The 16,536-nt window shown below is 32.3% G+C and overlaps 1 protein-coding gene across 1 annotated transcript in view; it reads left to right on the top strand.

Moving 5' to 3' along the window:
- Nucleotides 1-506: 506 nt before the first annotated feature.
- Nucleotides 507-16,536, top strand: part of LOC140451495 (inactive dipeptidyl peptidase 10) — a 348,523-nt gene continuing 332,493 nt past the window's right edge. The window contains exon 1 of the mRNA XM_072545332.1: nt 507-716. The gene's annotated coding sequence lies outside the window, so the exon portion shown is untranslated. The remainder of the gene's footprint in view (nt 717-16,536) is intronic.

The following is a 16,536-nucleotide window of genomic DNA, read 5'->3' as shown; positions in this document are numbered from 1 at the left end:
ATTTTTTAGTCAAAATCTTAATCAAAAAATTATTTTTTATGAAGAAATACTTAATATAGGTCTGGTTAAATCACATTAGTAAAAAATATGTAAAGAATTTTACAATTTACTATTATAATTTTGAATGAATACTTTTAGAGTGATCAATTTCACCTTATTTTACGGTACATAAATTAAATAAACAATAAAAAAAGATTTTTTTAGATTATCAAACTTCATAGCTTCAAATTTTATTATAAAATATGAAAGATCAAAGACAATAAATCTCTTTAACGCCATGTATTACCCGATTACAAATACTCCTCACGGTGGAAAATTATCCCAGCGAATCGCATTTTCATTCGCAATTTTCCGCTTTCGGAAAATTCGAAAATAAAAAATGAAAATAATTATGTAGTTCCCATTCTACATCACTACGAAAAAAAGGATAATAAATGCGCCAAAAATCCGTACGGAGGCGCTGGAGAGCCGTCCCGGCGAACTCTGCTGCAGTGTTCGAACGCGATGCTCGGCGTCGAGACGCTACAGGCGCTATCCCAAAACTCTTAGTGCAAGTGTATCTTCATCTCAATTGGTAGCTTTAGTGAAAGTTAAAACTACTGGATTTTTCTTACGGTTTTTTAGTGTTGCGTCGGTACGTGATCTGTAGGTGACTGTCATTCCCAATTAATGGACTTTTTACTCGGAAATCACTAACATAAATGTTCCCAGAAAAGGTAAATTTATTCAACTAATTAAAAAGAACCACTACGCATATTTTACGTTTCTATGTTTCTTTGGCTCTATTGTAACTTACTATAACAACTTTTCGTCTAAAATATGATGTTTTCATTCAAAACTGGTTCCATTTTTTGACTTATCTGAACTTGGTCGACATATTTTTGAAATATAACTACTAACAGAACAATTTTAAAGATTTACAAATTCCTTTCATTTGGTGCCTAATTTTATCAAATAAAAATTGTCATGTAATACTACGTTTTAACTTAATAATAAACATACAAAAATATCTATTTAAAAATCAGCTTCTTCGTTTTTTGACATAGTTTGGTAAATCATTTGAAATATATTGTTTAAACACAATCTAGTTCCAGCTCTTTCTGTTAAAGTAGGAGTAATTCATTTATCTTGATAAATATATATATATATATATATATATATATATATATATATATATATTATATATATATATATATATATATATATATATATATATATATATATATATATATATATATATATATATATATATATATATATATATATATATATATATATATATATATATACAGGGTGGTCCTTAAGTAATTGTACAAATGGAAACCGTAGATTCTACACTTTAAAATATTACGATTTAAGCCAACTTGCTTTAATGAAATGTTGATATTAAGAAAGCTACAGGGTGTTAAAGTGGAAATTTAAAATTTTATTTTTCGCTATAACTTTTACGTTTGTAAATATTTTTGGACAAAAATTTATAATTGGATGCTTTAAAGCAGGATAAATTATAATTGTATACAAACTTTAACGTAACTGATAGAGGGCGCCACATATGCCACATGTGTGGCATAGATTTGCGCTTAACTTTTTTGCTCTTTAAGTTAGCTCTATTTGTGTTAAAAAATATTAAAGATACATTATTTCTACAAGGAAAAGGTATACCTGTTAGTAACCTCAAAATTTTACCGTTTTCGAGATATTCGCAGTTTATAAGTCAGCTGCATAATAATTCTTAGTTGTGATATTTGTGCGGTAAAGCACTGAATATCTGTAGATAAGCATAATTCATAGTTTATTCTTATTAAAACAACTCAAAGATGAGAATGTAACATTATAAAATTTTTGTTATGGCTGCTAAATGTCTTATCGAAGAAAATATTCTTCATCTTTTTCTTTAGGTGCCATGTCCGTATTCAGATGTTGGCCGTCATCATGTTTACAATTTCCCTTTTCTATCGCTTCTTAAGTTTTTATACCTACTGGCGTTGTAATATTTTTTCCCTATTGTAAAATGCTAAAAACCCAAAATATGTGGTTTATGTAAGATGGTACACCACCACATTATAGAGAGAAGGCAGTGAGAACATACTTAAATATTATTGTTCTGAACGTTGGATTGGTAAGAAACTAAAGCACAGGTATTTAATAACACATATGTGTCTTATTTGGTAATACTTTTGCTACTTTTGCAATTTAGTTCAACATAATATTATTACGTTAGTAATATATCTCGAACCATTTGTTCGAGATGTAATTATAATTACTCGTAAGCTGTAACGTAATCATAAAAATAAATAATGTCTTTGATAGGTTATTCCCTGTTTATATAAGTAACCAATGAATAAGGTACATCACAGTTTAATACATTATTTAACACCTGCGACAAATAAGATGTAGTTCCATAATATACCATAAGGTTTGGATATGTAACCAAAAGAATATATTCATCCATTATACATTATTGCCACCACGTAGCTCAGAATTTAATCCGCTTGATTTTGGTGTATGGTTCGTATTAAAACAACGTGCCTATAAGAATCCCATAAACATTCGCAATCAACTATGGGAAGAAATAAATACTGCAGCAGTTTCTTTAGAACCAATGATGCTATGTAATATGAGACGATCTTTTATGGAATATATTGACAAATGAATTAAAAAAAATGGTGGACATATCGAACACTTACTTTGACAAAAAGTTATGTTATTTACTTTAACTAATTCTTAATTTGGTTTGTAAACAAAATGTTTTGATTATGACTTTAATTTAACATAAAACGTAAAATGTTAGATGTAAAATCCTGTTATTCTGTTTTTGTCAAATCCTATTATTAATTATCCTGCTGATATATTTAGTTTATTTAATATTTCGTTAAATATTAACTTAAGTTAAAGGTATTTTATACCAAAATTTAGATTTTTTAATGTTTTTGTCTATTTTTCCTTCGTTGCCTGGAGTAATTGCGTTAAATCAGAATTATGCAGCTGATTTGTTAAATGCGATTATCACAAAAACTGTTGAGTTTTGAAGTTATTAAGAGGTATACCTTTTTTTTTGTTAAAATAATGTGTCTTTAATATTTTTTGTCACAAATACAGGTAACTCAAAGAGAAAAAAAGTTAATTGCAAATTTATGCCACATATGTGGGATATGTGGCGGCCTCTATCAGCTACATCACAATGTGTATCAAATTATAATTTCTCATATTTAATAGTATCCAGTTGTAAATTTTATGCATAAATCTTTACAATTAATAAAGTTATAGAGAAAAATAGAATTTTTAAATTGGATTTTAACACCCTGTATCTTTCTTAAGATCAACATTTTATGAAAGCAATTTGGCGTAAATCGTAATATTTTAAAGTGTAGAATCTATTGTTTCTTTTTGTATAATTACTTATGGACCACCCTGTATATATAAATCGATTCCATTGTGTTATAAAATATCCAAAAAACTTATTCAGACAAAATGCAGGCAATGATATCCTCCACACTTGGAAAATATGTGGAATTCTACAGGGTGATTTAATAACTACGTGTTATAGCAAACAATTGTTTAAATGGGACACTCTATATTTATTTCCAAATTTGTATTCTTCTCATAATTCTTGTTCTTATAGTATTAGGTTTTGTATTACTATATTGAGTATTTAACAAGTTATGACCATTTTTATTTTGAAATCCCTATGAAATCAACATCCTGTATATAAAAAAGTAATCCATAAACAATTATTAATTTTATATAATAAAGTAAACAATAAATTGTAGGTTTCAATTTATTCTAAAATATAAAATACACGGTGATCTATTTAAAAAAATTGAGAAAATCGTAATTTTGTATTTTAGTTCACCCTATATACAAATTTAAGTCAATGATTTCAATTAAAGTTAATTTAAAAACTACAATATATTGTTTACCTTATTATAAATAATAAATGATTGTTTATGCAATACTTCTTTATACAGGGAGATTGATTAGTGCGGAGAAGCTCAGTAGATCTGTTATAGTAAAAATTACAAAAAAAAATTATTAACAAAAATTGTAGGCAGCTTTAAACTTCAAATTTTAAAATTAGTTACAATCTTACAGGGTGTTCCATAAGATGGTGGCAGACCAAACTTATGTTTTTTTTTTAACGGAACACCCTGTATTTTATTTTAAATTTGAAATTTGCTTCACTTCCAAATCACAACAATGTAAAGTTTTATTATGTTATACCGGGTATTTAAAAAGATATAACCAATCTTACCTGAAAATCGTATCAAGTTTAACTCCCTGTATAATTAAAAAGGAGTATAGGAACATTGATCTATTGCAACCATAGTTTTTTAATAATTGTTAAAAATTATAAAACATAGTCGTTTTCATAATATTCTTTAAATCAAATACAGGGTAAGTCAAAATGCTAGTACATTATTTTCTTTGTAATTTTAAATAGAACACCCTGTATTTTATATTACTATCGAAAAGTACTAATATCGTACTTCAAATTTTGTGAAGTACTTTCTATACCTAAAGTTATCAGTTTTTTGGATATTTTTATTTTTCCATCAAAGTATTAATTTGGTAGATATTTTAACATTTACCAATAACAATTGTGAGTTGGCCATGATTGATTTGTCAGAAACTGAGAGTTTGACATTATTGTTTATTAATTCAGTATTAATTAGAATGAGAACCATTTTCAACAGTCGAGACATATCATTAAAAACAAAATGCCGTCTATTGAACTGCTACATATTCACAGTTCTGCTCTACGGAATGGAAGCGTGGACACTGACTGTTGCATCTATGAATCGGCTCGAAGCTTTCGAAATGTGGTGTTATAGGTGCATCTTACGTATATCCTGGGTTGACAGAGTTACTAATGTGGAGGTCCTGCGTAGAATGGGGAAAGAATATGAAATTCTCATGACCGTCAAAACTAAAAAGTTGGAATATCTAGGACATGTAATGAGAAATCAAGAACGTTACGGCCTTCTCCAGCTGATTCTCCAAGGGGAGGTATATGGTAAGAGAGGACCGGGAAGAAGACGCATTTCCTGGCTTCAAAATTTACGAAAGTGGTATATTACGACTACCACTGAACTGTTCCGCGCTGCAATAAACAAAGTAAAGATAGCCGTGATGATCGCTAACATCCGGAACGGATAGGCACTTTAAGAAGAAGAAGAATTCAGTATTGGGGTACACCATAAATTAGCAACAATTATTATTAAATAATTCAGTAATTAATTCAATTTAAAGTAGCAATAATGAATTTTACTACTGATGAAATGGTAGATATGATCTGGATATTGGGGGAATGCAATAAAAATTCATTACTATCAGCTAGAAATTATCAAGAACGGTTTCCAGATAGGCGGCAACCTAGACAAGATATATTTGAAAACTTGAAAGATCGATTTAACCGCACTGGTTCAGTGAATAATGAAAAACATGAACGAACAAAAACTAGTGTGACAGAGGAAAACGAAATGAGTGTTGATGGCAGTTACAGAAAACCCACACATAAGTATAAGAAGTATTTCCAATGAACAAGAACTTAGTTACTACTCTGTTCAAAACATTCTATCCAAAAACAAGATGCACCCTTATCATATTCAAAAGCACCAAGAATTAAATAATGATGATTTTCAGAAACGAATAGTATTTTGTGAAAGGGACTTAGAAAAAATTAATAAGCAGAGAGATTTTTTTGATTATGTCCTATTTGGTGATGAAGCTACATTCCATCGAAACGGTTCTGTTAATAGACATAACTTTCACTACTATTCAACAAGTAATCCATACCACATAGTAACACATAGCCAAACGAGATGGTCTCTAAATGTGTGGGGAGGTATCGTCGGTAACCTTGTAGTAGGACCATATTGTTTTGAAGATAACTTAAATGGTGAGATTTATTTAGATTTTATCGTAAATCAGTTACCGATATTATTAGAAGAGGTTCCACTTAATATATGTGAACAAATATGGTTTCTACATGACGGTGCTCCTGCGCACCACAACGAATTAGTACGTGGTGAACTTAATAATCAGTTTGGTGAAAGATGGATTGGAAGGGATGGACCGGTAAGGTGGCCCCCAAGGTCACCAGAATTCAATAAAATGGACTCTTTTTTTGGGGTTACGTTAAGAACGAAGTATATAAAATAACTCGAACAACAAGGGATGATATGAAAAATAGAATCCGAATTGCATTTCAAAATATTTCATTACAAATGCTTAATTCTTTTAATGACCGCTTTCAAGTATGCTTAGATGTTTTGGGAGGTCATTTTGAACACCTTACTTAAGTAAGATAAGTTAAAGTTACTGTTGTTTTTATTTTTCTATGTGTTGTTATTTTTTTTTATTTTCCGTCGGTTATTTTTCATAAATTTTATTTAAAATAAATTGTTTTCTTTTATGTGTCGTTATTTCGTTACTGAATTAATAAACAATAATGTCAAACTGTCAGTTTCTGACAAATCAATCATGGCCAACTCACAATAAATATTAGTAAACGTTAAAATATCTACCAAATTAATACTTTGATGGAATAATCAAAATATCCAGAAAACTGATAACTTTAAAATCCACTAGGAAACTAAGTTCCTGTAGCTGGCTGTATACCATGTATCACAAAAAAGTTTTTATTTCAAAATTTTTTTAGTAAAAGGTATAAATAAAATACCCAAACAGGCTATATCACAAATACAGAACGTTTTCGGAATGTAAATTCCATCATCAGCGTAACCTGAAAGTAATTAACCACTTTAATTAAAAAGAACGTAAGGTTTAAAATGTTGACTAAGGTTATGCAGAATGTGGTTAATACTTACAAAGTGCACATGCTATGAGCCACTAAAATATATGGGTAAAAACCCTTTAAATGATATAAATTTACAAATGTGTTACATTATATACTATTAAAAATTAAGATGTCTAAGTTACCGTTGGAATTGGTAACATGGCAACGTATGGCTCTACATCGGTTACTTGGTTCTGAGACAAAGTGTCTTCGAGGACCTGTTGATAACAACTGATAAAAATGACAATATTGACATGTTAGGACAGATGTCGGAACAAATCAGTCAGTGCAACTTACGGTAGTTCTCTAAAATGGCAGAAGCCAGCATTATTTAAAATTGAATAAATTACAATTGTAATAATATAACAGTATCAACCATCAGTGTTGTAGATATCCCCAATAAATAAATAAGAAATTTAAAGAACTTTGACTAAAGTTTATTTTTATGAACGAGAGAGTAATTAGCATAATTTTAACTGGTAGCTCCGACCACTCCATGGGCGTGCTCAAGATTAATTGAAAAATTACTTTGAATAATTGTAAAAAATAAATGAATTATTTCAGTGTTATAAAGTGTTATGTGTATGTAAACAAAAGTGACCTCTTTTATCACACACTATATTAGAACTGACTGGCCTACATTAAAAAGGGTTTTAAAAAATTCACATTTTTTTTAATTTTTAAAAATTACAAAAGAGAAAAAGAGTTTTTAAAACCGTCTAAGGTATGTTAAATAGATGAATAAAAATATTAATATAAAACTTACAGCTACTTGTTACAAATCCAAATCAGATTCAGAAGATGAACTTTCAGAACCAAGATTTATAATAACTGGCTCGATCATTTTATTAGTAATATTGTCCAGCTTCCACATTTTTTCCTCTTCTTTAATGGTGTGATTTACTGCCTTTTCCCAGTTTTCAGGTTTTACATTATTTACGGCCTCCAAAAACAACTGTTTAACATCATGAATTTTAAAAGTGGTATTTTTTCTTGAAACTTCACTCTTTATCTGTGCCCATACCAGTTCAATCGGGTTTAATTCACAATGATATGGTGGGGATCTAAGTACTGTCATTCCACGATTTTTGGCAATTTCATCAATTTCGTATTTTTTAAATTTTTCTTTATGAAGGGCACACAACGAATAAAGTTCCTTTCTTATAGATCCGGGATGGTACGTAATATTTTTTGAACTCAGCCAATTCTGCAAGTCTTTTTTTAACCACTTGGTTGTGGGCAGTCCTTCTATAAGTCTGGAGTGATAACTTGCATTATCCATTACTATTACACAGTTCTTAGGAAGAAGATCTATCATTTGTTCGAACCATTCTTGAAAGACATCAGCGTTCATGTCTTCATGGTAGTCACCGGTACGAGTTGATTCAAAAGTTAATAAACCACCTTCAACAAAACCGTCTGAACTGCCAATGTGTACTATTATCAGCCTGCGTCCCTTTCCTGATGGTGGGTTTAAACCAGTAGATAAGTTATTTACAAAAGCGTGCCTTTGACTTGTAACAGTTTCATCCTGCCAAAATTTATTTGGTGTATGACCCTCGTTGATCCATGTTTCATCAAGATAAAATATTTTTCTTTTTTGGTTTCTCATTTCCTTTATGGTTCTTAGAAAATGTCTTCTCCATATGACAATATCGCTTCTTTCTAATAAAATAGACTTTCTGGGATTCTCCAGCGGAAGCCTATTTCTTTTAAAAGTTTCCATAACGTACTTCGACTCATTTCTGGGTAATCCTTATCATCTCGAACTGAGACAAGAACTATATCCAATGTTGGAAATTCTTGTCTAAAGAAGAATTCATGCACTTTCCGTCGAAGTCCTTCTTTAAAATGATATTCTATTTGAAATTTTGGTTTCCCTGGAGCATTACGTGGCATTTGAAAACTACCACATTTCTCTTCTTTACTAACTCTGTAAATCGTAGATTTCCCAACACCAAGTGTACTGCTAACTAACTCAACGGTCTCATCAACACTTTCACATAAACGTTTGTCTGTAAATGATTTAAAACAATTAAATATTAATGTTTTTTCATTAACTGTTAGAGGACCAATTTTTCGGCGTTTACACGGCACTTCAAAATTTTCCATAACACTAGTATACACAATAAACTGCACCTTGCAACTGAAGTACCTACTTTTAGTGAACTGTTAAGAATTTTGAATACGCCACTTGGACCTTCCTATATACAAAATGGAAAAACCCACTATCACATTTTCTGTGGAATAAGTTTAGAAGGTAATTATCTAGTCAATTACTGTCGTAGATTCCTGGAATTAAAGAATTAAATGTTTGATTGTTGAAACCCTTACTTCGTGGAATGCACTCATTTCAGATAAAATAAAACGTTTTATTTTATCTAAAGAATTAAAATTTATTTTGCAAATAGGCAAAGAATTAAACTTTATTTTGCAAATAGATAAAATAAAACGTTTTATTTTATCTAAAGAATTAAACTTTATTTTGCAAATAGGTAGGTACTTATTAAACTTTTATTGGTTATATATAACCAATAAAATAAACATCTTACATTTCTTGCAAATTCATTAGTACCTGTTAACCTCCATCACTCCGACACTGGCAACCTTATTTAGGGATTAGTAACCCTCACAACTATTGTATTCTATTCTGCTCCAACCTTTATACCTGGTGGTCATACTCAATTTAAAATTGTTTTCCTATATACTTCTGTAAACTTGTTGACAAATATCTGTTTTTCATTGACTCACCCGTATCAACAGTTTAGCGATTTGCATACATAATTTATTGTTTTATTACTCTCTCATACATAAAAATACACTATAAACTGTGTAATTAATTTTTGACCACCGTGTACAAAATAATCAAACTCGGTATAAAACATTTTGTACATTGGTAATGTCTGTTAAGTTCCTGCTTAAAATTTAAGAAAGTAATTAGTAAACAAGAAATCTTTCTTATTTTAACAAACTTTCTGAGGAAAACAAAAAAGATTTATACAGAGTAGTTCATTCAAGTTAATTGAATAAACAAATACATTTTTTAGAGTGATTGTTTACCTATTTAATTTCGATGATGCGAATATATTTTATTTTATATAATGTTCTGGTTGAATAGTATACTTTTGGCAGTGAAAATGTTTGTATCTACTGGCATATCATGCGACGTTTGATAAATTTATTTTAGAGTCTGAGCATAAGTAATTTTAGACGGAAATAGTCTACTAATATCTGTCGCCAATATTCTTTCAGAAAATGATACATCAGGCAAAAGTCAAGTTAAGTCATTTTTGTGTTAAAATTTTTTACGTAAAAAACGGTGTAAAATTAAATTTCTCCTACGTTACATTTTTATTATAGGAGAAAAATTACGAAGACTCTAAAAGCAATTGAAGAGATTGGCGTAAATTTAATACTGTATATGTGCTACATAATTTGGATCAGAGGTGAGTGGTGTGAATCAACCTTTATCCCTATTCATAAAAAAGATCATAAGCGCATGCAGCAATTACAGAACCGTTGCTAATGCAAGCAAAATCGAGCTATATATAATCAATGAACGGCTAAAGAACTTTCTGCATCCAGATATAGCTGAAAAATAATGCGTATTCGTACCAGGAAAAAGAACGCGTATTAAAAAACAGACAGATGATAGAAAAAGCGAGAGAACACACCATACCAGTGCTGTTCTGTTTCGTAGATTACACAAAGGATTTAGATTTAGTAAAATGGGATTCTTTTCCAAGAATAATGGAAAATATCAGTACCTAACCTTCTAGTTAACCTAATAAGAAATTTGTATGATAAAAACAGAGCAAAAGTTAAAATATACGGAATATATAAATAGATATTGAAAAAAGTACTAAAAGAATGGGATGGAGAAATCACTATAGGAGGAAGAAAAATTAGTAACCTGCGATATGCAGATGACACATTTATACTATCAGCGAATGAAGTCATAATAATTACTATCAACAAATGGCTAAGCCCAATAAACGAAGAATTCGGACTTCAGGTCAACAACGAAAAAACAAAAATAATGATCGTAGACAGAGTAAATACTATTCTACCCACATACACTAAGTGGTAGACAGATTTGTATACTTGGGCTCCCTGATAATCAACACTGGCGATTACTCCTCAGAAATCAAGCGTAGACTACATAGCGGTGCTTTGTGCCTTCCAAATAAATTGGCAGGACCCTGGTCTACCTGGCCTTTAAGCATACGACCGTTAGCGACTCCATTGCCCTTAGGGGTCCGATACCAAAATTAAGATGGCGCGATACATATGCATACGCATACGCACCGCGGTGCTCCACCTCCCCCGTAGTACCTGTGTTGCGATTACCTCACCTATCCGTTATCCCCCACGGGCGGACAGGTGACGCAGGCAGAGGAATTTCCACCTCGCACTTAGACAGGTCGCCGCCAAGGATCTCTCCTCTACCACTCTTAAATCTCCAGGCGAGTACGTGCCGAGACACCGACACCACGATTGGTGGTGTAAGGCCAAAAGAGGTGTGTACGGGCCCAGCTCGTTCAAGCTCTCCTGGTTCTCTTGGAATGAGAGTGGTCCCCGAGAGTCTCGTCTCGGATACTAGGAATGTAGACCAGTGACCGTGACGCCCAAACATCTCGAGTGCGTTTCTACAGACCCGACACCTCAAGCGACGGCTCTTCACCTCTCAATTCCTACCCATTAGCCGCCTCTTACGACAGGCAGGGCCTTCTGACATCGGCCGTATTCTTATCTCCGCGAGCCGAACGGAGAGCGTATGGCCCGAACCGCAATAGCTAAGTTAATTAAAATTTGGAAAGACCAAACAATAACAAAGAATATTAAGCTCAAGTTGATCACTGCCCCTATTTTTTTCATTGATTTATACACAGCTAAAACATAGACTCTCAAAAAAAAGTCGATAGGAGTAAGATCAAAGCCTTCGAAATGTGGGTCTACAGAAGAACTGTACGCATGTCCTGGACATAACATAGAACCAAACTGTCAGTTCTGCAACAACAGCAGTTAAGACAGACTATTAAAAAAAGTAGTTTTAAATATTTAAAACCCAGATTCTTTTGATTGGTTACTATAATTTAAAATACAAGAGCTGGGGCTTAAGGATTATTTCCCCCGTTAAGAGGTAGAGGAGAATCCAAGCAGCCGTTGTAAATTTTGTTCCCTTTTCGGATAGAATGCTATTCTTACAAATACAGGGTAAGCCAGTGAACATTCATATAGTACAAGTATATGCTCCAACTGTAGATAAATCAGAAGCTAAAATAAAACTAGAAATAGAACATTTTTATGAACAACTCAAACAACTTCTAAATACACAAGAAAGGAAGAAATTACTATAATAATGGGCGATTTAAATGCAAAGATAGGAAAAGGCCGAATCGACAATATAATAAGTGATTATGGTTTAGGAATAAGGAACGCTAGAGGCGACAGATTGGCTCAATTTTGTCAAGAAAAAAACCTGGCGATTATGAACACATGATTTCGATTACCACCCCGTAGACTGTATATCTGGAGGTCACCACAGGATAATGAACAACATTGCATTAGAAATCAGATCGACTTTATTCTAACCAATCTAAGATTTAGAAATTCAATTGTAAGCGTTAAGGCTTTTCCTGAAGCAGATGTACCCTCAGACCATAACCTTCTTATCTCAAAAATGAAACTGAGTGTAAAAAAGATAATAAAATCCAAAAGTTCTAAGGTGAATACTCAGTTACTCAAGATAAATGAAATCCGTGCTGAGGCTTCAACTTGTATCAATCAAGAAATGAAGAAAGTAACATCAGAAATGAAAAATACTGAGAATGTGAACATTATGTGGAGCAAAATCAAAGATTCTGTTATAAAAACACAGGAAGAAACTCTACAAAAGAAAATAGAAAGCCGAAAACATTGGATGACTCAAGAAATACTGGAAATCATCGAAAAAAGAAGAAAATATAGAAACAAAAACCCAAATAAGTACAGAGAAAAATATAAATTAATAAGAAACAAAGAAAAAGAGGCTAAGGAAAAGTGAATGATGGAAACATGCATCGAAGTGGAAGAATTGCAGAAAAAGCATCATTATATTAATAATAATCAAATTGAAATAAAACAAGTATGGACTAAATATATTGAAGATCTTTTAATGGACACAAGAACGAAACCAACACAAATTGATAACGAGGAAGCTCCAATAAAATTAAAATCTGAAGTCCAACATGCTATAAACAACTCAAAATCTGGCAAAGTCCCTGGGCCAGATGAAGTTCATATCGACCTGATTAAACTTATAGACAAAAACAATGTAAGTGTAATAACTATACTATTTAACAACATATACAAATCTGGTGAGATACCTACAAAATGGCTGCTATCGACCTTTGTTCCGCTACCAAAAACCAAGAACCCCAAACAATGTAATGACTCTAAATTAATTAGCATAATGTCACACTTATTAAAAATATTTTTAAAGATTATACATGCCAGAATATTCAGAAAGTGCGAAGCGTATATGAGTAATAGACAGTTTAGCTTTCGTAACGGCTTCGGAACAGTGAAAGCTCTGTATAGTTTCACAACTCTTGCCCAAAAATGTCGAGACCAACAAAAAGATCTTTTCGTTGCATTTATAGACTATGAGAAAGCTTTCGACAAAGTTAAACATAACATTCTCATGGAATGTCTAAAGAGAAAAGGACTCGACACAAATGACATTAACATAGTGAGAATTCTCTATTGGAACCAACAGGCTGTGGTAACATTAGATGGAAATAGCACGGATGCGCAGCAGATAAGTAGAGGAGTGAGACAGGGCTGTGTACTTTCATATTTAATATATATTCCGAAGAGTTATTTACGCAAGCACTTGAAAACTGTACAGAAGCGATCAAGATAAATGGTGAAAATATAAATAACATCCATTATGCTGACGATACAGTCATTATCGCTGAAAGTAAGACAGATCTGCAGACGATACTAAACACATTTTGTGATACTGGGGAACAGTTTGGTTTAACAATAAACCTAATGAAAACAGAAACTATGGTTATCAGTAAAAGAGACAAAGTCATTACAAGGATCCAGACAAAAAATAAAGATATTAAGCAAGTGGACAAAATGGAGTCTGGATTACGTAAGATCTGAATCCTAAATCAGAAATTCGCTCAAGAATAGAGCAATCAAGAGCAGCCTTTTTGAGGATGAGGAAATTTCTGAGTAACCAAAGACGCAATCTGCAAATCCGATATCGGATTGTAAAATGTTATATCCACTCTATCCTTCTTTATACGAAGCCAGGACTGTTAATGTTGACTTAATGAGAAAACTGGAATCTTTTGAGATGTGGCTTTTTAGAACAAAATAAAAGATACCATGGACCGATCATATTACGAACGAAATCGTGTTGCACAGAATGGGAAAAGACACCACTTTTGACCACCATTAAAAGGCGAAAGACAGCAAATTTGGGGCACGTACTTAGAAATAATAAGTACGAGTTGTTGCAGCTGATTGTGAAGGCTAAAATCGAAGGAAAAAGGTGTCCTCCTAATAGATGACAAATATCCTGGCTGAAAAACATTCGCGACTGGACCGGGTTAAACACACCGACGCTCTTAAGAAGAGCAGAAGATAGAGACGAATTTGCAATGGTTATAGCCAACCTTGATTAGTGGAGACGGCACTAGAAGAAGAAGTTAAGAAGTAGAGTCCTATACGGTACGGTAAAAAAAATGTAATTAAAATTTATATATAATTTATATATTTATATATAATTTATAATATTTTTATAGGTAAAAAGCTGCACTTTTTACCTTTAAAACGCATCTTAATCTTTATCGATAGGACAGTTGAATCAAAAGATATCGAATTTTTACCGTCGAGCTGATAGAAATTTTATTGAACATTGATTTCGCTTGATTGACGTTCGCTTCAAGCATTGTTTGTAGGAAAACGGTTCATTCTACACAAAAAGTGCTAATAAACATTTTTGTTTAAAATTATCTCAGCTATATTTTTTATTTAAAACATTTTTTTTACGGCCTACAGAATCTTGTCAATTTTTTTGCGTTTTTACGAGGAGGATGCCCATGGGTAAAGGGGGAAACCTTTTTTGCATCTTTTTTGGGGTCCCAAAATTAATATGCTCGACAAAATTCAGCTTGCTCGTATGATTTTTAGGGGTCATCTCTCTGACGACTGGACTAGGTTTATAAGTTTTACAAGAAAATTACAAACTGGATACTCACCGGGGCCAATTACTGAACAAAACTGGTAAATCCAAAATACTTGTACTTCTTTCCCTTCTACTAAATAAAACTAAATAAAACTTCATCCGGAAACTGAAACCATTTCTCTTAAAAAAACACACAAAACGGACTCTTCCTCGTTCCATAGAGGACCGCCTCTATGCTACAGGTAGTACTAGTTTCAATTTTTGATTGGAAGTGAATATAACGTGGAAGAGCGTGTTAGATCGGAAGTCCAGTTCGTTTTCTTCTTCTTCGTCCGACTAGGATTACTCCTGTTTGTCTGCCTCTTATTCTGTTTCAGTCGTTGTTGACTGTACATTATCTTTCCACCTTTTTGGCGGCCTTCCAACAGGTCTTCTGCTATACGGCTTGTTGTTTTTACAAATGTTCGCTAATCTATCTGGTCCCATTCGGTTTACATGTTCGTTCCATTTATTTTTTCTTGTTTTTATCCACCTGTTAATATTTTGAATTTTGCATTGTTCCCGTCTACTTCTATTGGTTTTTCTGTATCTTAACGATATGCCCGCTATTGATCTTAATACTTTCATTTCGATATTGTTGATTTGTTGTTTCGTCTTTCTTATACCGGTCCTTGTCTCCGCTGCATATGTTAGGATTGATCTTACTGTTGTCTTGTATACTTTCATTTTTCAACCACTTACTCTTGCCGCTTTTGATGCTTGCCTTGTGGTCTCTGTTCCTATATCCCTGTCACTAGTGATCACTACTTCTAGGTAATTAAATTTCATTACTTGTTCTACAATTTTGGCCTCTATTTCTAGTTTGCATCTACGCGGCTCTTTACTGATCACTATACATTTAGTTTTTCTACTGATATTCTCATATTAAGTTTATTTGCTGTGATATTGAAGGAGTGGAGCTGCCTTTTTATTTCATCTTCGTTATCAGCAATTAGTACTGTCGTTTTCTTACTTCGTGAATTATTTGATTTATCACCATATTGAATAACAATGGGCTAGGCGAGTCTCCTTGGCGGATTCCCCCTTTTAGTTCTATGCATTCTGTTTCCCCCGTTGGCATTATAACTCTGGTCTTGTTGTTCTTGTTAATTTCATTAATTGTCCTTATTATCTGATGGTCTATTTGTTTAGCTTGTAATAAATTTAAGATGTCATTTCGCTTCATCCTGTCAAAAGCACTTTTTAAATCTACAAAGCACATGCATGCTGGTTTTCCATATTCAATAGACTCTCTATTATTTGTCTGATAATAAAAATTGCGTCTATTGTGCTGCGGTTCTTCCGGAAGCCTTGTTGTTCATCTGCCATGTTCGCTTTTTCCTCGATTTTATCTTTTATGACTGCCGTTAACAATTTTATTGTACTATTCATCAGACTAATTCCTCTATAATTTTCAGGATTTCTCGAGTCTCCCTTTTTAAGTATCGGTAGCAGGAGACTTTTCATCCATTCCGCTGGTACTACTCCGGTATTTATTATATCGACGAATCAT

This window comes from Diabrotica undecimpunctata, chromosome 9 (assembly GCF_040954645.1).
Source record: "Diabrotica undecimpunctata isolate CICGRU chromosome 9, icDiaUnde3, whole genome shotgun sequence".
In the NCBI taxonomy this organism is placed as follows: domain Eukaryota; kingdom Metazoa; phylum Arthropoda; class Insecta; order Coleoptera; family Chrysomelidae; genus Diabrotica; species Diabrotica undecimpunctata.
Note: the sequence above shows the minus strand (reverse complement) of the source record. Positions and strands in the feature narration are given on the sequence as shown.